Source organism: Puntigrus tetrazona, chromosome 3, assembly GCF_018831695.1.
Source record: "Puntigrus tetrazona isolate hp1 chromosome 3, ASM1883169v1, whole genome shotgun sequence".
Lineage (NCBI taxonomy): Eukaryota > Metazoa > Chordata > Actinopteri > Cypriniformes > Cyprinidae > Puntigrus > Puntigrus tetrazona.
The window spans coordinates 26,091,605-26,110,708 of NC_056701.1; the positions used below are offsets into that span (position 1 = coordinate 26,091,605).

The 19,104-nt window shown below is 39.4% G+C and overlaps 1 protein-coding gene across 1 annotated transcript in view; it reads right to left on the bottom strand.

The window, feature by feature from the left end:
* Nucleotides 1-17,736, bottom strand: part of LOC122341955 (retinoic acid-induced protein 1) — a 49,615-nt gene extending 31,879 nt beyond the window's left edge. Inside the window, exon 1 of the mRNA XM_043235674.1 lies at nucleotides 17,370-17,736. The gene's annotated coding sequence lies outside the window, so the exon portion shown is untranslated. The remainder of the gene's footprint in view (nucleotides 1-17,369) is intronic.
* Nucleotides 17,737-19,104: the final 1,368 nt, after the last annotated feature.

A 19,104-nucleotide genomic window follows, 5' to 3' on the forward strand; every position in this document is an offset into this window, starting at 1 on the left:
TCACAGACTTAAAGTGTTTACCCTCGCATGTACAACGGCACATTTCTCACATAAACGGAAGAGACAACAAATACACCAAAAACACCCAACGGCAAACGCCGCACGTCTCACGCCGTCGCAGAGTGAAACGACAGTGTGTGTGTGTGTGTGTGTGTGCGTGTGTGTGTGTGGCGTGATTGTTCCTAATTTTGTGGCGAGCCAGATGAAAAGCGGTGATGGATCTGGTGACATTGGGCTCTCAGCGGCATGGAGGCTGGATTGATCAAGGTGGGAGGACGGACGGCTAAAAAACACGGAGCGAGTGAGTGGAGGTGGGGCTCAGTCTTGGCTCTGGGAATTGGTGGCGGGAAAATGGGGGGAGGACAGAACGCTAATGGCCGCGAGACGCAGCTGGCTGCAGACGCTAAAGGACAGAGAGAGACCTAGAAAACGACATTATCCTTTTGTTTTTGCGCCGCTTTTAGCTGCTGATTTGCCCGCGAGAGCGCGTGGAGGCGCATGTTAATGTCAGATCGCAGGAAAAGAGCGGTTCGAGGGCCACTGCTCTTAAGTGACGTAATTAAAGACAAAGTCAGAGTATAACGAAGCGTGAAATCCTCAAATCCTAATGAGAGCAATGAGATTGAGCTGTCTGTCTGTCTCATGAGCACAGTGTTTTGAAAGGTTTCCTGTTGACAAAATGAAGCCAGCTGATTTCCTATCCTCTATAATATCCTTTTTTTTATACTGCGGTGCACCTGTGCGATACTGTACATGCTATAATATGCTCTGCTATGCTAATAACTGATAGCAATACTGGTCGTGGTTCAGTGTTGGCCTTGTTAGCTAAAACTATTCAAACGGCGAGCCTAATTCAAATAGAGTTGAAATAAAAATAAGTTAAACCTAAGCTTTAAGTTAGAACTGTTGTATTGGCAGACAACCGAGAGTTTAGGTTAAGTTATTAAAATGACCAAAGTTAAATGAAAGAAAACACATTATTACAAAAAAATATTAAAATAAATATAAAACTACATTTTATTAATAAATACTATAAATGTATATGAAAAAAAAAACACTTTCTGGTTCTGTGTTATTCATAAACAAGGTTATATTTCATATATTTCCTATATATTTCAGATATAATTTACTCACCCAGATCCTTTAACTAAAACTAAAATTAAATTAAATACAAATATGATTTTAAAATATCAACAAAAAAAATGGCAAAAAGCTAATTTAAAATATTAATTATTATTACAGTATATATATATATATATATATATATATATATATATACACAAAATAAAACACATTTTTCCATGATTTAGATATTAGGAATATTAAGGTATATAATCTAAAAAAAAACATTCTGTCATTATTTATCCACCTTCATTTCATTCCAAACCTGCATATTTTAATATTTCTTTCAAAATAATACTTCTTTATTTATTTATTTATTTCAGCTCCTTTTTTTTCGGATCTAATGTTGTTTGGACCCCGACATTCTTCACGGTATCTTCTTTTGTTCAAAAGTGTACACAGGTTTGGAAGAATTTGAGATTAAGTAAATAATGACAGAATTAAAATTTCCGGACGAATTATTCCATTAATAAATGCAATGAGACGGTACTACACTCCACTGCACCGTACAAACTGTCCACGAAAAGCTACTGCTTGCGTGTTGTTTATCCAGAAAGTGTCAGGCTTTTGTTGTTTACAGCTGCCCTGAAATCAGCTGCTTTGTGTTAAAGCTGCGGCGAACCTCTATTCCCATCAGCCACCTCTGCTCCGAGACCAGCGTGCGCTTCTCAGCATAACACAGAATAAATTATCGTGCCGTATTGGGGTGATAGGGTTTCAGAGCTACATTTAGAATGGGGAGATAGTGACAAGTGCGAGGGGAAGAGAAGAATGAATCAGAGAGAGCGATGGCGAGGCGCGTGCACATGAGAGATGCTTAGTGTTAAAATTGGCAGCTAGACGAGAGAACGAGAGCGGGAGAGAGTGAGACAGGGTCATAGAGAGAGCACCGGAGAGAGGCGGCGAACGTGAGAGAAATTGTTATGGCAAAAATAGATAGAAATGGGCAAAATGAGATGAAGAAAGAGAAAGGGGGAGACGGAAACAAAAGGGTCAAATAGGAAGCGAGAGAGAGAGAGAGAGAGAGAGAGAGAGAGAGAGAGAGAGAGAGAGGCAGACGCAGAGGGTGAAAGGGAAGATGGGTGGTTTTAAAATAGACAGACGTGGAGGGAAGGCAGAGGTGCTGTTTTCTGCTTGTATTACTCTCTCAGCATCTACCTCCATTTCCATTACACACACACACACACACACACACACACACGCTCTTCACTTTCTCAAAGATTCTGCTCCTTTCTCTTTAAATTGCTCGGAGGCTGCCGGGCTCACGTTGACCGCGCTGCAGACTGTGCCCGTGTGCTTGAACACCAAATAAAATCAAGACACAACGCACTACCCGCTTACTACGCTTCTGGTTAAGGCTTTCGGATCGGCAGGGCTTTCAATATCTCTTCTGCTCACCGAGGCGGCATTTATTAGACCAAAAATAGCGCCACTGCCAAACGTTACTGTAAGTTGAAATCTGTGCGCGCGCGATTCGTTCACGTGACCCTCACATATCATTCTAATTGGCTGATTTGACGAACAGAAAGTTCAAAAGAACCGTTTTTGTAACGTGAATGTCTTTACTGTCAATATTAACTTGACTAATAATGATACCACCACCACCACCGGCGCCACTGCTACTACTATCTGTCGTTTTCTAATTATAAATGATTCAGCAACTATATTTGTATGAACTTGACGATATGACCTTATATGGCCTCTGAGGTGTTCAAAATGGTTGCCATGTAGTCGCTAGAGCGTTTCTTTGTAGTTTCTTAAGCATTAGCGGTCGCTGGCACGCTTGTTGTGAGGTTGGATTTCTTACAGAAGCGCAAATTATTTAGCAAATTGGTTTTCCTTTATTCTTTAAAGAGCTCAGAAAGAAATAAATTGGTCAGAAAAACATCTTAGGAACTTGGTTCTTAGAACAAGGTTTTAGACTAAGAAATGTTGCCCTGGCAACTAACTGAAATGCGTTTCAGTACTAGTTCAGGTACTAAAATAACTAAAACTGAAAATAAGGTAAACAAAAAGGTAAATAGCAAAAAGGGCAAACGTTAATGAAAAAGCTCATTATTATTCTTAAAATTATTATTAAGCTGAACCTGTGTGTTTATATGGCTGTGAATGTATTTGTGGAGAACGCAATGTTTGTGTTGATTATTGTAGTATTGATTTGAGCGGCTTCGGTATGACTCACAGCAGCCATGGTAATGCTGTCTGCCTCCACACACACACACACACACACACACACTAATCATTTAGACCCCCCATCTGTCTGCCTCCCTCTCCCATTAGAGACCCACACACACACTTCATTTAGCCCAACTCACCTCTCTCCCATCACACCTCTCCACCACACACACACACACACACACACACACAAACACACGAGGGATCTATCAACAGAGCACATCCTCTTCACATAATCACACACATCATGCACAAACGTAGACACACACACATCCGTCCGTTCGCTTTCTCTGCCTCCCCCCACCCCTGCATCTGTCTGTAGTGCTGCTGTGTGTGTGTGTGTGTGTGTGCGTGCGTGAATTTAAATGCATGTCTCTTTAAATTGCCCTGTGTGTGAATACATGTGCATTGTTGCATGCACTTAAACTCTGAAGATGTGTTTGTGTGTTCACGACTGAATTTACTTGTTGTGTGTGCGTGCTTAATATATACACCACCATTCTGAGTGTGCGTGTGTTTGTGTGTGTGTGTGTGCACTTAACACCATGTATATGCGAGAGGTGAGAGGATTATTATCTTCAGACATGCACACACACACACACACACACATCCACGCACTATGGCACACTCTCTGTCCTGTACAAAGACGTGTGTGTGTGAGAAAGAGATGCTGTGATTAATCTTGCTTGTGTACTGCTGTTTTTAAGCAGTATGCAGTATGCAACACTAAACATTTCAAACCATCAAATGCTGTTATTGTTGCACGTTGAATTTAGTGACGACTAGTCTATGAAAATAATTAAATAGCATGCAAAAAATAATATCATGCGATATCATAGATTAGAAATTAAGATTTGCGTAATCAGCTACATTTGGTGGTTCGACTGTATACTAGGTTAACATTGTGCCTGTAATTATTTCTGGTTAGGGTTAGGTTAGGTCAGGTCATCCTACTGGAAATGGAAGGTGAACACATTGCATTATGGATTGTATTATTTGACAGGAATCTCTGTGGTATAGTTTAATTAATTGCAAATATATTATTTTGTTATTCCATGCAAGCTACCTTCATGCGCAACAGACCGTACATGCTGTTGTGTTGATTACTATGTTATTATATGAGTATGGCATTATAAACATAACTGTACATTTTGACAACTGCAATAGGTTATTTTGGTATTCCATGCATACGAGCTTCCTTCATGCTTATGTGCTGTATGCATAACACATACTGTAGAAACCGTATAGCCACTGTCTTCTCTATTGTATACTACTCTATTGTATACTTAGCAAGTGTAGTATGCCATTCTGGTTTTCCATGCATACAAATTCCATTCATAGTGAAATATGCACACAGCATACTGCGGATATAGTGTGAACAGTTTGTTAGTATGCAATTCTAACCATACTTCATTGTGCTTTGTTGCATACTTCACCAGTACTTCACGTAAAACATACATACTGCAGAAATTTCAAGCAGTGTGTTAGTATTGAATTCTAAACAACAGCAGCATACTCTGTAGTATACTGTGTTCTGCTTGTATACTACACATTTTGGTAGATATAGTAGGTTATTTTGGTATTTCATGCATGAAAACCATTTCATGCACAACATACATACTGCAAGAAATAGTAAGTATTATGTTAGTATGCTATTCTAAACATAACGTCCATAATTCTGTCCGGTGATCAAAACAGTAATACTCAGTATCACATGATCTTCTAATGATATTCTAATCATAACCTCAGTGTTTTGCTACAGTTTGCTAAATAAAGTAGGTTATTTTGGTATTTCATGCATACATGCTCACTTCATGCACAAAACAAATACTGCATACTGCAGAAATAGTGATGTTAGTATAGTATGTTAGTATGTTCTGTTGCATACTACACATTTTGGTAAGTATAGCAGGTTATTTTGGTATTTCATGCACACAAACACCTTCATGCACACCATACATACTGCAAGAAATAGTGAGTAGTATGTTAGTATGCTATTCTAAATATAACATCAGTGTTCTGTTGCATACTACACATTTTGGTAAGTATAGTAGGTTATTTTGGTATTTCATGCATACAAACCCACTTCATGCACAAAACAAGTACTGCATACTGCAGAAATAGTGATGTTAGTATAGTATGTTAGTATGCTATTCTAAACATAACGCCAGTGTTTTCTTTTGTATACTTCCTAAATGTAGTAGGTTATTTTGGTAGTTCATGCATACACACCCACGTTACGCACAAAATACATACTGCATACTGCAGAAATAGTGATGTTAGTATAGTAGTATGCTATTCTAAACACATAATATCAGTGTTCTGTTGTATACTGCACATTCTGCTAAATGTTGTAGGCTAGTTCGTGCATACAAACCTTCTTCATGCACAATATACATATTAAATACTGCAGAAATAGTCTACGTAGTATGTTAGTATGCTATTCTAAATATCAGCACTATACTACAAATTTTGGTAAATATAGTAGGTTATTTTGATATTTCATGCATTAAAAACCCCTTCATGCACACATACATACTGCAAGAAATAGTAAGTATTTTGCTAATATGCTATTATAAACATGACGTCCATAATTTGATCCAGTGATCAAAACAGTAATATTCAGTATCACATGATCTTCTAATAATATTCTAAACATAACCTCAGTGTTTTGCTACATTTTGGTAAGTATAGCAGGTTATTTCGGTATTTCATGCATACAAACCCACTTCATACACAAAACAAATACTGCATACTGCAGAAATAGTGATGTTAGTATAGTATGTTAGTATGCTATTCTAAACATAACACCAGTGTTTTCTTTTGTATACTTCCTAAATGTAGTAGGTTATTTTGGTAGTTCATGCATACACACCCACGTTATGCACAAAATACATACTGCAGAAATAGTGATGTTAGTATAGTATGTTAGTATGTTCTGTTGCATACTACACATTTTGGTAAGTATAGCAGGTTATTTCGGTATTTCATGCATACAAACCCACTTCATACACAAAACAAATACTGCATACTGCAGAAATAGTGATGTTAGTATAGTATGTTAGTATGTTCTGTTGCATACTACACATTTTGGTAAGTATAGTAGGTTATTTCGGTATTTCATGCATACAAACCCACTTCATGCACAAAACAAGTACTGCATACTGCAGAAATAGTGATGTTAGTATAGTATGTTAGTATGCTATTCTAAACATAACACCAGTGTTTTCTTTTGTATACTTCCTAAATGTAGTAGGTTATTTTGGTAGTTCATGCATACACACCCACGTTATGCACAAAATACATACTGCAGAAATAGTGATGTTAGTACAGTAGTATGTTAGTATGCTATTCTAAACACATAATATCAGTGTTCTGTTGTATACTACACATTCTGATAAATGTTGTAGGCTATTTTGGTAGTTCATGCATATAAACCTTCTTCATGCACAATATACATATTAAATACTGCAGAATTAGTCTACGTAGTATGTTAGTATGCTATTCTAAATATCAGCACTATATTACAAATTTTGGTAGATATAGTAGGTTATTTTGGTATTTCATGCATAAAACCCCCTTCATGCACAACATACATACTGCAAGAAATAGCAAGTATTATGTTAGTATGCTATTCTAAACATAACGTCCATAATTCTTTCCGGTAATCAAAACAGTAATACTCAGTATCACATGATAATACTGCTAAATATAGTAGGTTATTTTGGCATTTCATGCATACAAACCCATTTCATGCACAAAATAAATGCTGCATACTGCAGAAATAGTGATGTTAGTATAGTATGTTAGTATGTTCTGTTGCATACTACACATTTTAGTAAGTATAGCAGGTTATTTTGGTATTTCATGCTTACACACCCACTTCATGCACAAAACAAGTACTGCATACTGCAGAAATAGTGATGTTAGTATAGTATGTTAGTATGCTATTCTAAACATAACGCCAGTGTTTTCTTTTGTATACTTCCTAAATGTAGTAGGTTATTTTGGTAGTTCACGCATACACACCCACATTACGCACAAAATACATACTGCATACTGCAGAAATAGTGATGTTAGTATAGTAGTATGCTATTCTAAACACATAATATCAGTGTTCTGTTGTATACTACACATTCTGATAAATGTGGTAGGTTATTTTGGTAGTTCATGCATACAACACAATATACATATACCCCAGACATTGCGTAAGTAGTTAGTAGTTAGCTCTTCTAAACGACGGCAGTGTGTTCTGTTGTATACTATGCATTTTGCCAAACACAGCAGGGCACTTTGGTATTTCATGCATACAAACCCCCTTCATCCACAGCATGCATACTGCAGAAATAGTGACGTTAGTTCTGTAGTATGTTAGTATGCTACGCTAAACAAAATGGCAGTTGTACACTACGCATTTTGCTAAACGTAGAAGGTCCCTTCATGCCCAACATACTGTAGAAATAGTGAGCAATATGCTAGTACGCTATTCTAAACGTAACTGTCGTATACTACACATTTGGTGTTTGATTCTCATTTTAGTGTTCTTCTTTGCATGCTACACATTTCGGCAAATTAAGTAGGTCGTTTAACTCTCTTCACGCATAAGACGCGTACCGCAGAAGCAGCACGGGTAGTACGCTCTATTTTCAAGCACGGAGTACTTCTCCAGAGGCGCAGAGACAGACAGCGCTAGCGTGGCGGAGGACTGCTCAGCGCTCTACAATCTGATCGCCTACAGCAGGACGCGGGTGTTAGCAGTCTGGGGACAGGGAGAGCCGCAGAAGAGACGGCCGAGAGAAACGGAAACGCTCTATTTGCGCGTCTTAGTTCAGACAGACTAACAGCTCCGCGAGTGGGTCCGGAGTGTGACTGACATTAATAATGGAAGCGCGGCTAGTTAGCGTCAGACGGCCGAGAGCAGTCTGCGGCGTGACAGCGTGCTCTCTGACCGGCCAGCGCGTCCGTGCGCGCGCGCGCGCGCGTGGAGGAGGGGAGCGTTTCTGTCACTCCGGCTTTTGCGGCGTCCGCTTTGACGGGCCCTCCCAGGCGACGGAAGCACCGCAGCCTACACGCACTCATAATTACACACACATCTGCAGACGCGCAGACACAGACAGACAGGCAGGCAGGCGGCGGGTTGGGCACCTCCGCGTCCCTTCATCTGCAGCGTGCTCTCGCGCTCTCTCTCCTTCGCTGTGTTTTGACGTCGCGTGCGTGAGTGCGTGCGTGCGCCGGCAGCGCGCCTGCACCATTATCAGCTTAGCGGGCCCATTGTCTTCGCCGGTGGTGCCGTGCCGAGGGCACTTTTTTTTTTTCCTGCTGGCGGAGGGCCCGTATTCACACGCAGCAAAGTTCAGAAGCCTCGTGCCCCCTCAGATTTTTTAGCTAAGTGGATTTCGCATGCAAATTGAACGGCGAAGACTCCCCTTAATAATTAAAGCGATAGTTCATCCCCCCAAAATGCTGTCTTCAAAACATATTTAACGAAACATCAGCTGGTAGCCATTGACTTTCATAGTATGGGAGCATGGGAGAAAAATACTATGGAGGTCAATAGCTACTTATTTAATACATGTTTGTATCTTAACAGGAATGATGTTTGTTATTAACATTTATTATGTAAATAATATACTATATAATGTTATTGGCAATTAAATATAAAGTATGCATATTAAATATATTTTTATTTAGTTTAAATGGAAATAGTTGAGTTTAGTCATTTATTAGTACACTAATACATTTAAAATATAATTATAATTAAATAAATATAATATAAATATAAAATATAATTACTTGTACATCTAAAAATATATTTAAAATATGTATTAAAATATATGTACATATTAAAAGAATACACAACTAATTTTAACCAAGTACTTGTGCTTTAGTATGTCAGGTAACATAAAAACAGGCATTTATTTACAGCGGGACAAACATTTATTTCAACACACTGACTAAAACTTAATATTTTTTGATGCTTTCAGCCTAATTCAGTATTATTAAAGTGGACTTTTAAAGTGCACTTAAGTGTGATAGATTTAAATTGCCGTTTTATTTGCATAATGTGATGTTCAGGCAAATAAGATGACTTGTAGGATTTTTTAAAAATGAACATTAGAAATAATTAGAAATAATCACGAAACGTGGGAAAATAAAATAATACTAATGAAATAATAAGCCACTTAAGTGTACTTCAGGACAATGCAATCACTGTACATTACTGTTTTTTTTTTTAAAGTTGATATCTGTCATCCGATATCACTCACGTTGCTCAAAAATGTTTTAGCAAAAAAGTTTTCTTCTTAGGTCACGTCTTCTAGAGCAGCAGCCACTGGTGCCCACGAACATGTGCATGGCACCCCAGCATCAGCTGCTCTCTTCCTGCTGCCTGCACTAAACCTTTTTTATAAGGCTTTAATTGTATTTTTCTTATAATGGTAAGTAGGTGCGCTGTGGTTGCCATGTGGACAACACATCAAAACAACTTAGACTGAGAAATAGCATTGCTATTCATGTCGGCCTTGACGTAAACAGCACAAATAAATGCAGAACTTCGGTGTAAGTATCCTTCCGCTGCATGGGTTATATATGTTATATCACACAGATAAATAAATACATAAATCAGTGGCTTTTTCAATACCACAGTGTAAAAAGCCATACCTTAAAAGGCTTCACATACCAAAATGGTCCTAGCTGATCGTACATAAAATACTGAAGTTTTGGTTTTCACAAAAAGAAATTTGCATTTGACTAAAAATATATATATATATATATATATATATATATATATATATATATATATATATATATATATATATATATATATATATTTTATAAGATGTACTTAATTTTTCTTGAATTTCGGTCAAAACATTTCAGAATAAATAACGATCCGTTTCAAGCACGCCACTATTTGTTAGTTTATGTTATTGGTTTTCTTCATAAAAACTAATTTTCATAATCTAGTATGAACGACTGCACACAAAGAGAAAACAATATTATATCAAGACTGAAGTTTTGAAGTGTACTCTATTTTATTAGTACTTTCTTCATACTTTACCCAGTTCTTAAGGCATATTTAAATGATTTCACAGCTTTTATTCAGTACTTTTAGTGGACCTTTCTTTTTAATAAAAATAAAATGATAGTTTCAGAGTGATTATTACAGTTATTAGAGTTGTGTGCTGTGTATATTTAAGAAAAAAATGTCATGTGTATATATTAAATATATTTATATATAATTTGAATAAATTATATCAATGTAAATAGGCTACGCAAAAAAATATGATTTGAATTTACTACACTTTTTCAATTTATTTGATCTACATTTAACTAAATTTGATTATATGTAGCTAAAATAAAACGCTTTTGCAACCGCTTGCCTTAAAAAATTATGTATATATTTTTTCAATATACATTTATTAATATACATAGATATTAAGTGTATTTAATGCGTATTTATATATGCATAATAAATATACGTAGTACACATACATATGTTTTGTAAAATGCGATAAATGACGATTAATCGTTTAACCTTTTGCGCTGGTATATATAAAAAAATGTAAGCGTAGCTATTATCCAAGATGCATTCTGACAATGTCTTAATGTAATTCTGCCTTTCGTATTTAAATGGTGATATTTCACTGCGGTTAAGGAAAAGATGGTCGGTGCATTAAAAAAAGCAGATAGAGAAATCATATATTGCGTGCATTTTCCAAATCTAAGACGAAGGTGTGTTTTCACGGCCCACTTTACTGATCTTAGGATACACGCGTCCCCCAAGAGATGCTCTGCGTCCTCCCCCAACCCCGACACACACACACACACACACACACACACACACACACACACACACACACACACACAGCCAGCCAACCGCAAACACAAAGCTGCGTGTACCCCAGCGAACGTGAACGCTGCCCCCAATAGGTGAAGGCCGTTTGATGCAGCATCTACCCGGATCCACAGGATCTCCTCAAATCAAATCGCCTGTAGCGCTACGAAAGGACTAGTTTTCGGTTCGTTTTCGAAAGCGGAGCCCGCTCCGACTACAGACAGCGCCTCGTTGTGTGGTCTCCGCTCCGGCAAGGGGCTCGCCGCTCCCCCTCGCCCTCTTTCTGACGCTTATATAACTCAAACGGCCGTTTGAAGCTGCAGAACTTTTCAAATGCTTTTTGTGCTGCTGTGATCACGGGGCGAGAAAGGAAAATCATCTGCAACGGCGCCCCGCTCGAAATCACCCCCACCCCCTCTTCTCTCATCTGTTGCCGGCCCCCGAGAGTCGTTAAAAAGTCCGAGAGCGGCCTCGGAGATCGCCCCCGAAACCTCACACCAGCGGGCTACCTGTGGGTGCCCTTGATAGCGTGGCGCTCGGGCAGGCCGGGATGTGCTGATGCTAGGTGGTAAATTGGTCCGTGCAGCTGGTCTCTCCTGAGGGGATGTGGTATGGATCGCATGCAGTCAGAATTGGGACGCAAATAAATCACATGCAAATGCTTCGGCTCCGTCTCTGCGGGGCTTGAACCTGCAGCTCCGCCTCAACCGTTAGCTTCAAGCTTTGCCATTTACGCGGAGAGTCTTTTGCCCTTTTTCTGCTTGTCTGTGTCCTTGGTGAAGCGAGACTGTTACTGCTGCTTGCGCTTAGGGTTAGGGGCTCGTTCTGAACCATTAACCCTAATTACAAAAATCCTTTATTGACATGAACTTCAGATCACACGGTTTATTGAGGAAGATCTGGTATCTTTATAACGGCCTCAGAAGCAGTCGAAGAAGATACCAGCGAGACCTGCTCGCGACCTGTTTGGAATAAACACCTTAATAACCACCAAAAAAACACAGGGTTATTATTTTTTACATTTTTCATTTGGTTTTTGTTTCTACGTCTCAGTTATTATTATTATCAGTTTTGGTGATAAAATATATTTAAGGCTTTATTATTTTTAAGGGAACTGCACCATCAAAAATGTTTAACAGCTTTAAAATTTCTAGTATTTTTGTTTTATTTTTGTGCTTTTTAAATAAAATTTCTATTTTAATCTTAGCTTAACTTTTAGTTTTTAATTAAATTTTTATTTAGATTTTTGTGAGTTTTATTATTATTATTATTATTATTATTATTACCAATTTTAGTTCACTGTTTAACAGTAATATATTTCTCATCACGATTAAGTGTAAAGTTTGAAAGTTGTATAATAACATTAACAATCAACAGTTAATACATTTTATTTTAAATTCACTCACGTTTTATCTTTTTGTTTTAAATGAGTTTAAATGTTTATTGAAATAATTAATATTATATAGCTATCAAATAATTAATCGTGATAAGTTTTTGTTTACATAATATATGTCTGTGTACTCTGTATATTTATTATGACACATGCATGTATATATTTCAGAAAAATGTTGTTTATATATATATATATATATATATATATATATATATAAACACTATATATATATATATATATATATATATATATATATATATATATATATATAGTGTAAATACATTGGAATACATAATAAATATACACAGCAGAACACATGCATATATTATGCAAACAAAAACTCTTATTTTGTATCCGTTTAATCGTTTGACAGCACTAATGAATAATAATAGCAGTCCTAGATCTAGGGTATCTTTGTGGCGGGAGGCAGACACCACCCATAGTGTCAGAAGAAAGGGAAAACGAGAATCCAACACACGATGCTCATACCGCTAAGTCATGGTACCATAAGAAACCGCAACAACATTACAGCCTCTTTTGGACGGTTTCTGAGGCGGGAGGTGCGTCATCGAAGCTGCGCATGCGTCCGTGTGTTCACTAGCGTTCTGGGCCAGTGGACTGGTAAATACAGCGGCTGTGGAGTGGAAATGAAGGCTGGATCTATTTGGAGAAACGCTAGATGACCTTCCTCTGAGCTGGATGACATCCAAGCGCTTTCACTGCGCTACCACCGACGACCGGACGTCACGCTCCCAGCCGCACACAGATGTGTACGTTCACACACACGTGGACGTGAGGGGCGTTAACACACACACACACAGACATAAACAACAGGCCGTGAGTACATTAAGCACAACCACACACACACACACACACACACACACTCAACAGCCAAGAAAAGAAAAGCTCAAGACTTAGGTTAGCCGCCAATACGTGTTGATCACCCAACATGGCTTTGATTACCCTGAGAAATCATATCATATGTGAAATAAAATCATGCAGGTGGCGCACAGCAGCTAAAAATAAAATAAATGATTTTTAGGTGGATAGTGGTTTGGTGCGTCACAATGTTTAGCCGCTCTTATCGGATCAAAAATACAGTAAAAAAATTGTAATTGCATCCAGTCTTCAGTGATCCTATAGAAATCACTTTAATATGCTGATCTATTCTAATCATTACCGGTGTTGAAAATGCAACACATTTTTCAGGATTCTTTAATAAATAAAAATGTCAAAAGAACAGCATGCGTTTGAAATGAACTAAAAAAAGTAAAGTAAAAATTTAAATCGCAATAAATCTTTTGACAGCACTAAGGTTTATTTTTATACTTTATAAATATATATATATATATATATATATATATATACATACATACATACATACTATATTCAAATATAATTAAAGATAATTATATATATATGGCCAAATCAAGTTGTTTATACTTCAACACTACCAAAATCGATTGATGTTTAATCGTCCTGACATATTGACCAATCCTGCGAGTTTAGGGTGAGATTTGACCAATGGCTGATGAGGGAGCGTTCTTGGTATTTGAATCTACGCCCACATCGGCATCAAACCAATCAGCGTGTTCGCCCGTTAACATGCAACCGTTTTACGGCCCTCTGTCTCCCATCGATACGTCCGAGCGAAACGCTTCCGCCGGCGTCGATTCATCACGGTGTCACGGACCCGACCCCTGACCGCCCGGCTCGTTGTTTATTTCTTCTCTCCGTCCATTCATTTCCTGTTCTCCGCTCGTTCGGAGCAAGACTGCTGAGCCTAGTGCTGCAGAGACAGCAGCATCTGGAGATAAATAATTCCTCCATGGCTCCTCTCCTCTCTTCCTCCCTCACGCGCTCTGCCCCGTCCTGACCTTATGGATCTGTTTTGAGCCGTGCCAGATTGTTGCTCAGGACTCTCGCACCTAGAAAACAGCGGAAAGGGGGAGGGGGACGCTGTCTTTCCCTCTCTTCACCTCATATCCGTCTCTCTCTCTCTCTCTCTATCTAATTTCATTCCTATCACCTTCTATTCTTGAAAGAGCCGTGGGTTTCCGATCTCTCTCTCTCTCTCTCTCTCTCTCTCTTGTTCTGTTTTTCACGGTTGTTCTCTGACTGACCCTCAGGTGTGTGACAGTTTCAGGGGATTGCATCAGCCTCCTTGCTACATTCGGTATAGTCCTGACAAAAAATATAGGGCCACGGAGAGCTGGGCGGCGGGACGGTATACACCGTGAGATGCTAGAAATTCGTCAAGCGCTACGGATTTAGCTAGAATGCTGTGTTCGTGTGGGCAGGGCCGCATTAGGTTATTTTCCGTTACGGAATAACGCAAATACGGAGTGCGTCCCGAGACGACTAAGAACTTGTTATCACCGAGGGCAGTCACGTGAAGCAGAGTTTAGCTGTTTGTGGTTGCCGGGCAACGTCGAAACGGAATTCACATGGAACACCGCCGATGTGTTTACATCAGCTCTTTCACAGCAGCTTCTTCGACGCCGTTCGACCAATCAGAGAGCAGAGTCGCTGGAACGCCGGAGTCAGGGTTGTGTTTATTTTCATAATCCCGTCTTTTGATTTCCGTCTACCGATTCTAAGTAAAATATGTTTTAATGAAGCGAGACGGTTAAAAAAAAAGAAGAAGAAAAGAATAAGATTTACCGGATTAGCTAAAAATAGGCATCGTACTGCAAAAGCGTTTGCTTATTCAGAATTATTGCGTTGTTTTTAGAACTAAACGAAATAAACAAACACCCCCTGCCCCTAGATAAATAAAAATAAACTCCCTTAAATGTTAAATTGATATTTAATACATTTTACAATCTTGTTTTAAGCATAAATCTGACAAAACAGCAAGGTTCAGGTTTACAAAAAGATCACTAAGAAGCAATTAGCACAAAGATATTCTCTAAAATATTCTCTGTCTGTTTAATTCTGGATAATCCTACTTATATATATATATATATATATATATATATATATATATATATATATATATATATATTTTTTTTTTTGTAAATATATCTTGAGTGTATTTTATGGAATGGTTTTATGCTTTGTACTTACAAATACATAATATAATAATAATAATAATAATAATAATAATAATAATAATAATAATAAATGTAAAAATAACTATCACTTTCACTTCTGAAATATTTTTTAATTTACTGGATTATTAAAAATATATTATATATTTATATTAGCATGAATTCTCTATATAAAAAAAGATCTATTTTATCATACATTTTATCATTAACTTTTTATAATTATAAATGTCAAGTTATATTACCATGATATAAAATGACTCATAGCATGATATAAGACTGGTCATACTGCCCGCCCCCTGCAAGTGTGTGTGTGTGTGTGTGTGTGTGTGTGTGTGTGTGTGTGTGTGTGTGTGTGTGTTCGGCACATGATCTCGTCTGCTGATGTCTTGGGTTGTTTTACATGCAGACTGACACTCTTAACCTTGGGAATACAGTTCCAATGTTTTTTTTGTAGATTTATCTAGTGTGTTATTGCAGATGTTGGTATCGGTTTTCGTCCTCTCTAATTCACTCACATATTCATGTCATCCCTCCATTTTTCTCCCCTGCCTTCATATTCCTCTCACCTCTCTCTCTCCTCTCTGTATCTGTCCGTCTCACACATACCAACCACACACACACACACACACACACACACACACACACAGAGCACTCTCCGCCTGTCAGTCACACTCCTTCCGCGCACACACACACACACACACACACACACACACACACACACACACACATCTCTAAATGGATTCTTGCGGAGAGGGGCCGTCCAGAGCATCAATATCAGTCAGCTGTGACACTGCAGTCTCAGTGCAGCGTTTAATAGGTTAGAGCTGTCTTACCCCTGTGTTTCCTTGATCAAGGGCACGGTGCATGCAAAATAACACACACACACACACACACACACACACACACACACACACACCAACGGAACAAATTCCCTTGAAATGCAAGTAAACAGACCCTATGCTTTCCAGTACACCTCAATCACAAAATCATCCTCATAGCATCGCGTAATACAAAAAGCAACACATACTGCATGCGCATGACGTGTCGTCAACATAAACACGAGAGCACGCCGACTACGACACAAACGCACAAGTTCGGCGTTGTTTTTGGTTTCGCCGCCGTCAAACACAAGCGCGGGTCTTCGCGTAAAACACGCGCCGCATACGCGTAATGCGTCTTTAACATAAACACGGGCGCACGTCGAGATTTGTGTTTTGCTCTCCAAATAAAGGTCTGGTCTGGCGCGTTTCAGCTGCGCACCCGCACGTAAACACGGTGCGCGACTCGCGTCGAGACCGAATAGTGTTTAAAAATACCCAAAATAAAGGTGCTTTTTTTTTGGCCACGCGTGATTCCGTGTAGAACCTTCGACATCAGTGGAACCAGAAAGTATAAACAGATATTTTTAGATGACAAAAAAAGGCTCTCAAAATGATGGCGCGCACACACACACACACACACACACACACACACTGGGACCTGCTAAATACAGCTTTGGCTCGAACAAAATAGCTCTCTCGCAGAGTATCTGTTGCAACCTAAAAGTTGCCAGATTGGAGATCAGCTCCGTGGCTTTCGAAGCGGGGATGCGCGCGGGAGCAGACTGAACTCAGATCAGGCTCGGAGCGCAGCGGCAAAAACACATGGGCATCCTGTTATCCAACACGCCCCCCTGTCCCCATGCACGCAGCTCCATCCCGCATTCCCCGGCACTCATCCATCCATCCCTCCATCCGTCCGCTCGCGCTGACATTAAGCCCCTTAAATGCGGAGAAACATGCGTCTCTACCTGCGGTGGTGCCTGTGCCTGGATCCCGGTGCTCTGGATCAGGGCTGCAGCCTCCTGCAACGCGGAAAATGGCAGATATTCCCTGTCAGTGGCAGACTCGTCTCTCTCTCTCTCTCTCTCTCTCTCTCTCTCTCTCTCTCTCTCTCTCTCTGGCGCGTGTAGTCGCTCTATTTCACTTTCCTCCTTCCCTTTGCTGCCATGTTCGGAGCGGGCGGGGGCTGGGGCTGGGGTGCAGTTTGGAGGAGAGAAGGAGAGGAGCGTAAAGGAGAGAAAGGGGGCTCAGGGGGATAAGAAAGCAATTAGAGGGCAGTCCTCTCTTACTTCCAGACGGAATGTATAATGGAATTAGCTCAGGGGGGATCGCAGCCCGTCCGCGAGCCAGTGAGAGATGGATGTATGTGTGAATGCTGATTTGTGAAGGAGGGAGTCGATTGGAGACCACCTGCTCTAGCTGGGATAGAGAGAGAGAGGGAGAGAGAGAGAGAGAGAGAGAGAGAGAGAGAGAGAGAGAGAGAGAGAGAGAGAGAGAGAGAGAGAGAGAGAGAGAGAGAGAGAGAGAGAGAGAGAGAGAGAGAGTCAGAGAGAGGCTGCCTCACAGGTTAAGATCTCAGCTTCAGAGGCTGCTCAGGTTGTGTGTGTCAGAGCCGCTCTGTGTGTGTGTGTGTGTGTGTGTGTGTGTGTGTGTGTGTGTGTGTGTGTGTGTGTGCGGGTCGAGAGAAAGAGTGCGGCGTGGATCACGAGGCAGGAGTTGAAAGAGTTCACTTGAGATGGGGAGAGACCCACAGGAAAGAAAAATCACAAATGAGATCTCTTGAATATTTCAATTATTATTACTTTTTTTTTCCTAGACAGCCCCGAGATTGGATAGAGGACGAATGGCTCGTTTGTACGAGAGCGCGCGCCTAAACGCCGTCGCAGTTAGGCCTAACGTTGAGCTTTTTAAATCCGCCTATTGTATGAGTCATCCGGCGCTCGCAGGGATGTGCAGATTTTTCCTCCAATCGGGCGATCGCTGCAACGGGAAGGTCCCGCCCCCTAAGTCGCCCGCAGCCAATTAGGAACAGCAAAACGGGGACAGAGGCTGTAGCGTAAACAAAAAGACGGTTGGCTGTTTAAAAACAGGGACGATCGATATCTGCCTCAACTTCCTGTTTCAAAAGGAAGTACATCGCGCAAGAAAAAAATCTTGCTGTGTACTTCACATCTTAAAAGTATGCTTAGAGATAAACTACAATACTTTACTATAATATTTAAAAAAAAAATAAAAGGCCTCTTGTCTTATGTGTGACAAAAACACTCATAATCGTAATTAATTGTATTAAAAAAAAATATATATATATATATATATGCTTTATTTAAATATTTAAAAATGTGCATTTCCCAATAATAAATAATAATTTTAAAATAATTATTTATTCATTTATTTAGTATTTAGGAATACCAAAATGAGAACTCTTATGAAGGTTTCATAATAATAATAATAATAATAATAATGTCATGAATTCTGCCCGACACCAGAGGTCACTCTCCCCACACATGAACTGTCACACCACACAGACTGTTGCTCATCACCCTGGACTTCACTCCTGTGTTCGCTCACCAGGTTACACGGCTGCACCCAGTCAAACAAACGCTGCATAAACCCTGGATTTCTCTCTGTCTAGCATATATCACTCTCCTAGCCACAGCGACTCTACCAAGCTGTGTTTATTTTTCAGTTTAAGTCCGGTATTGT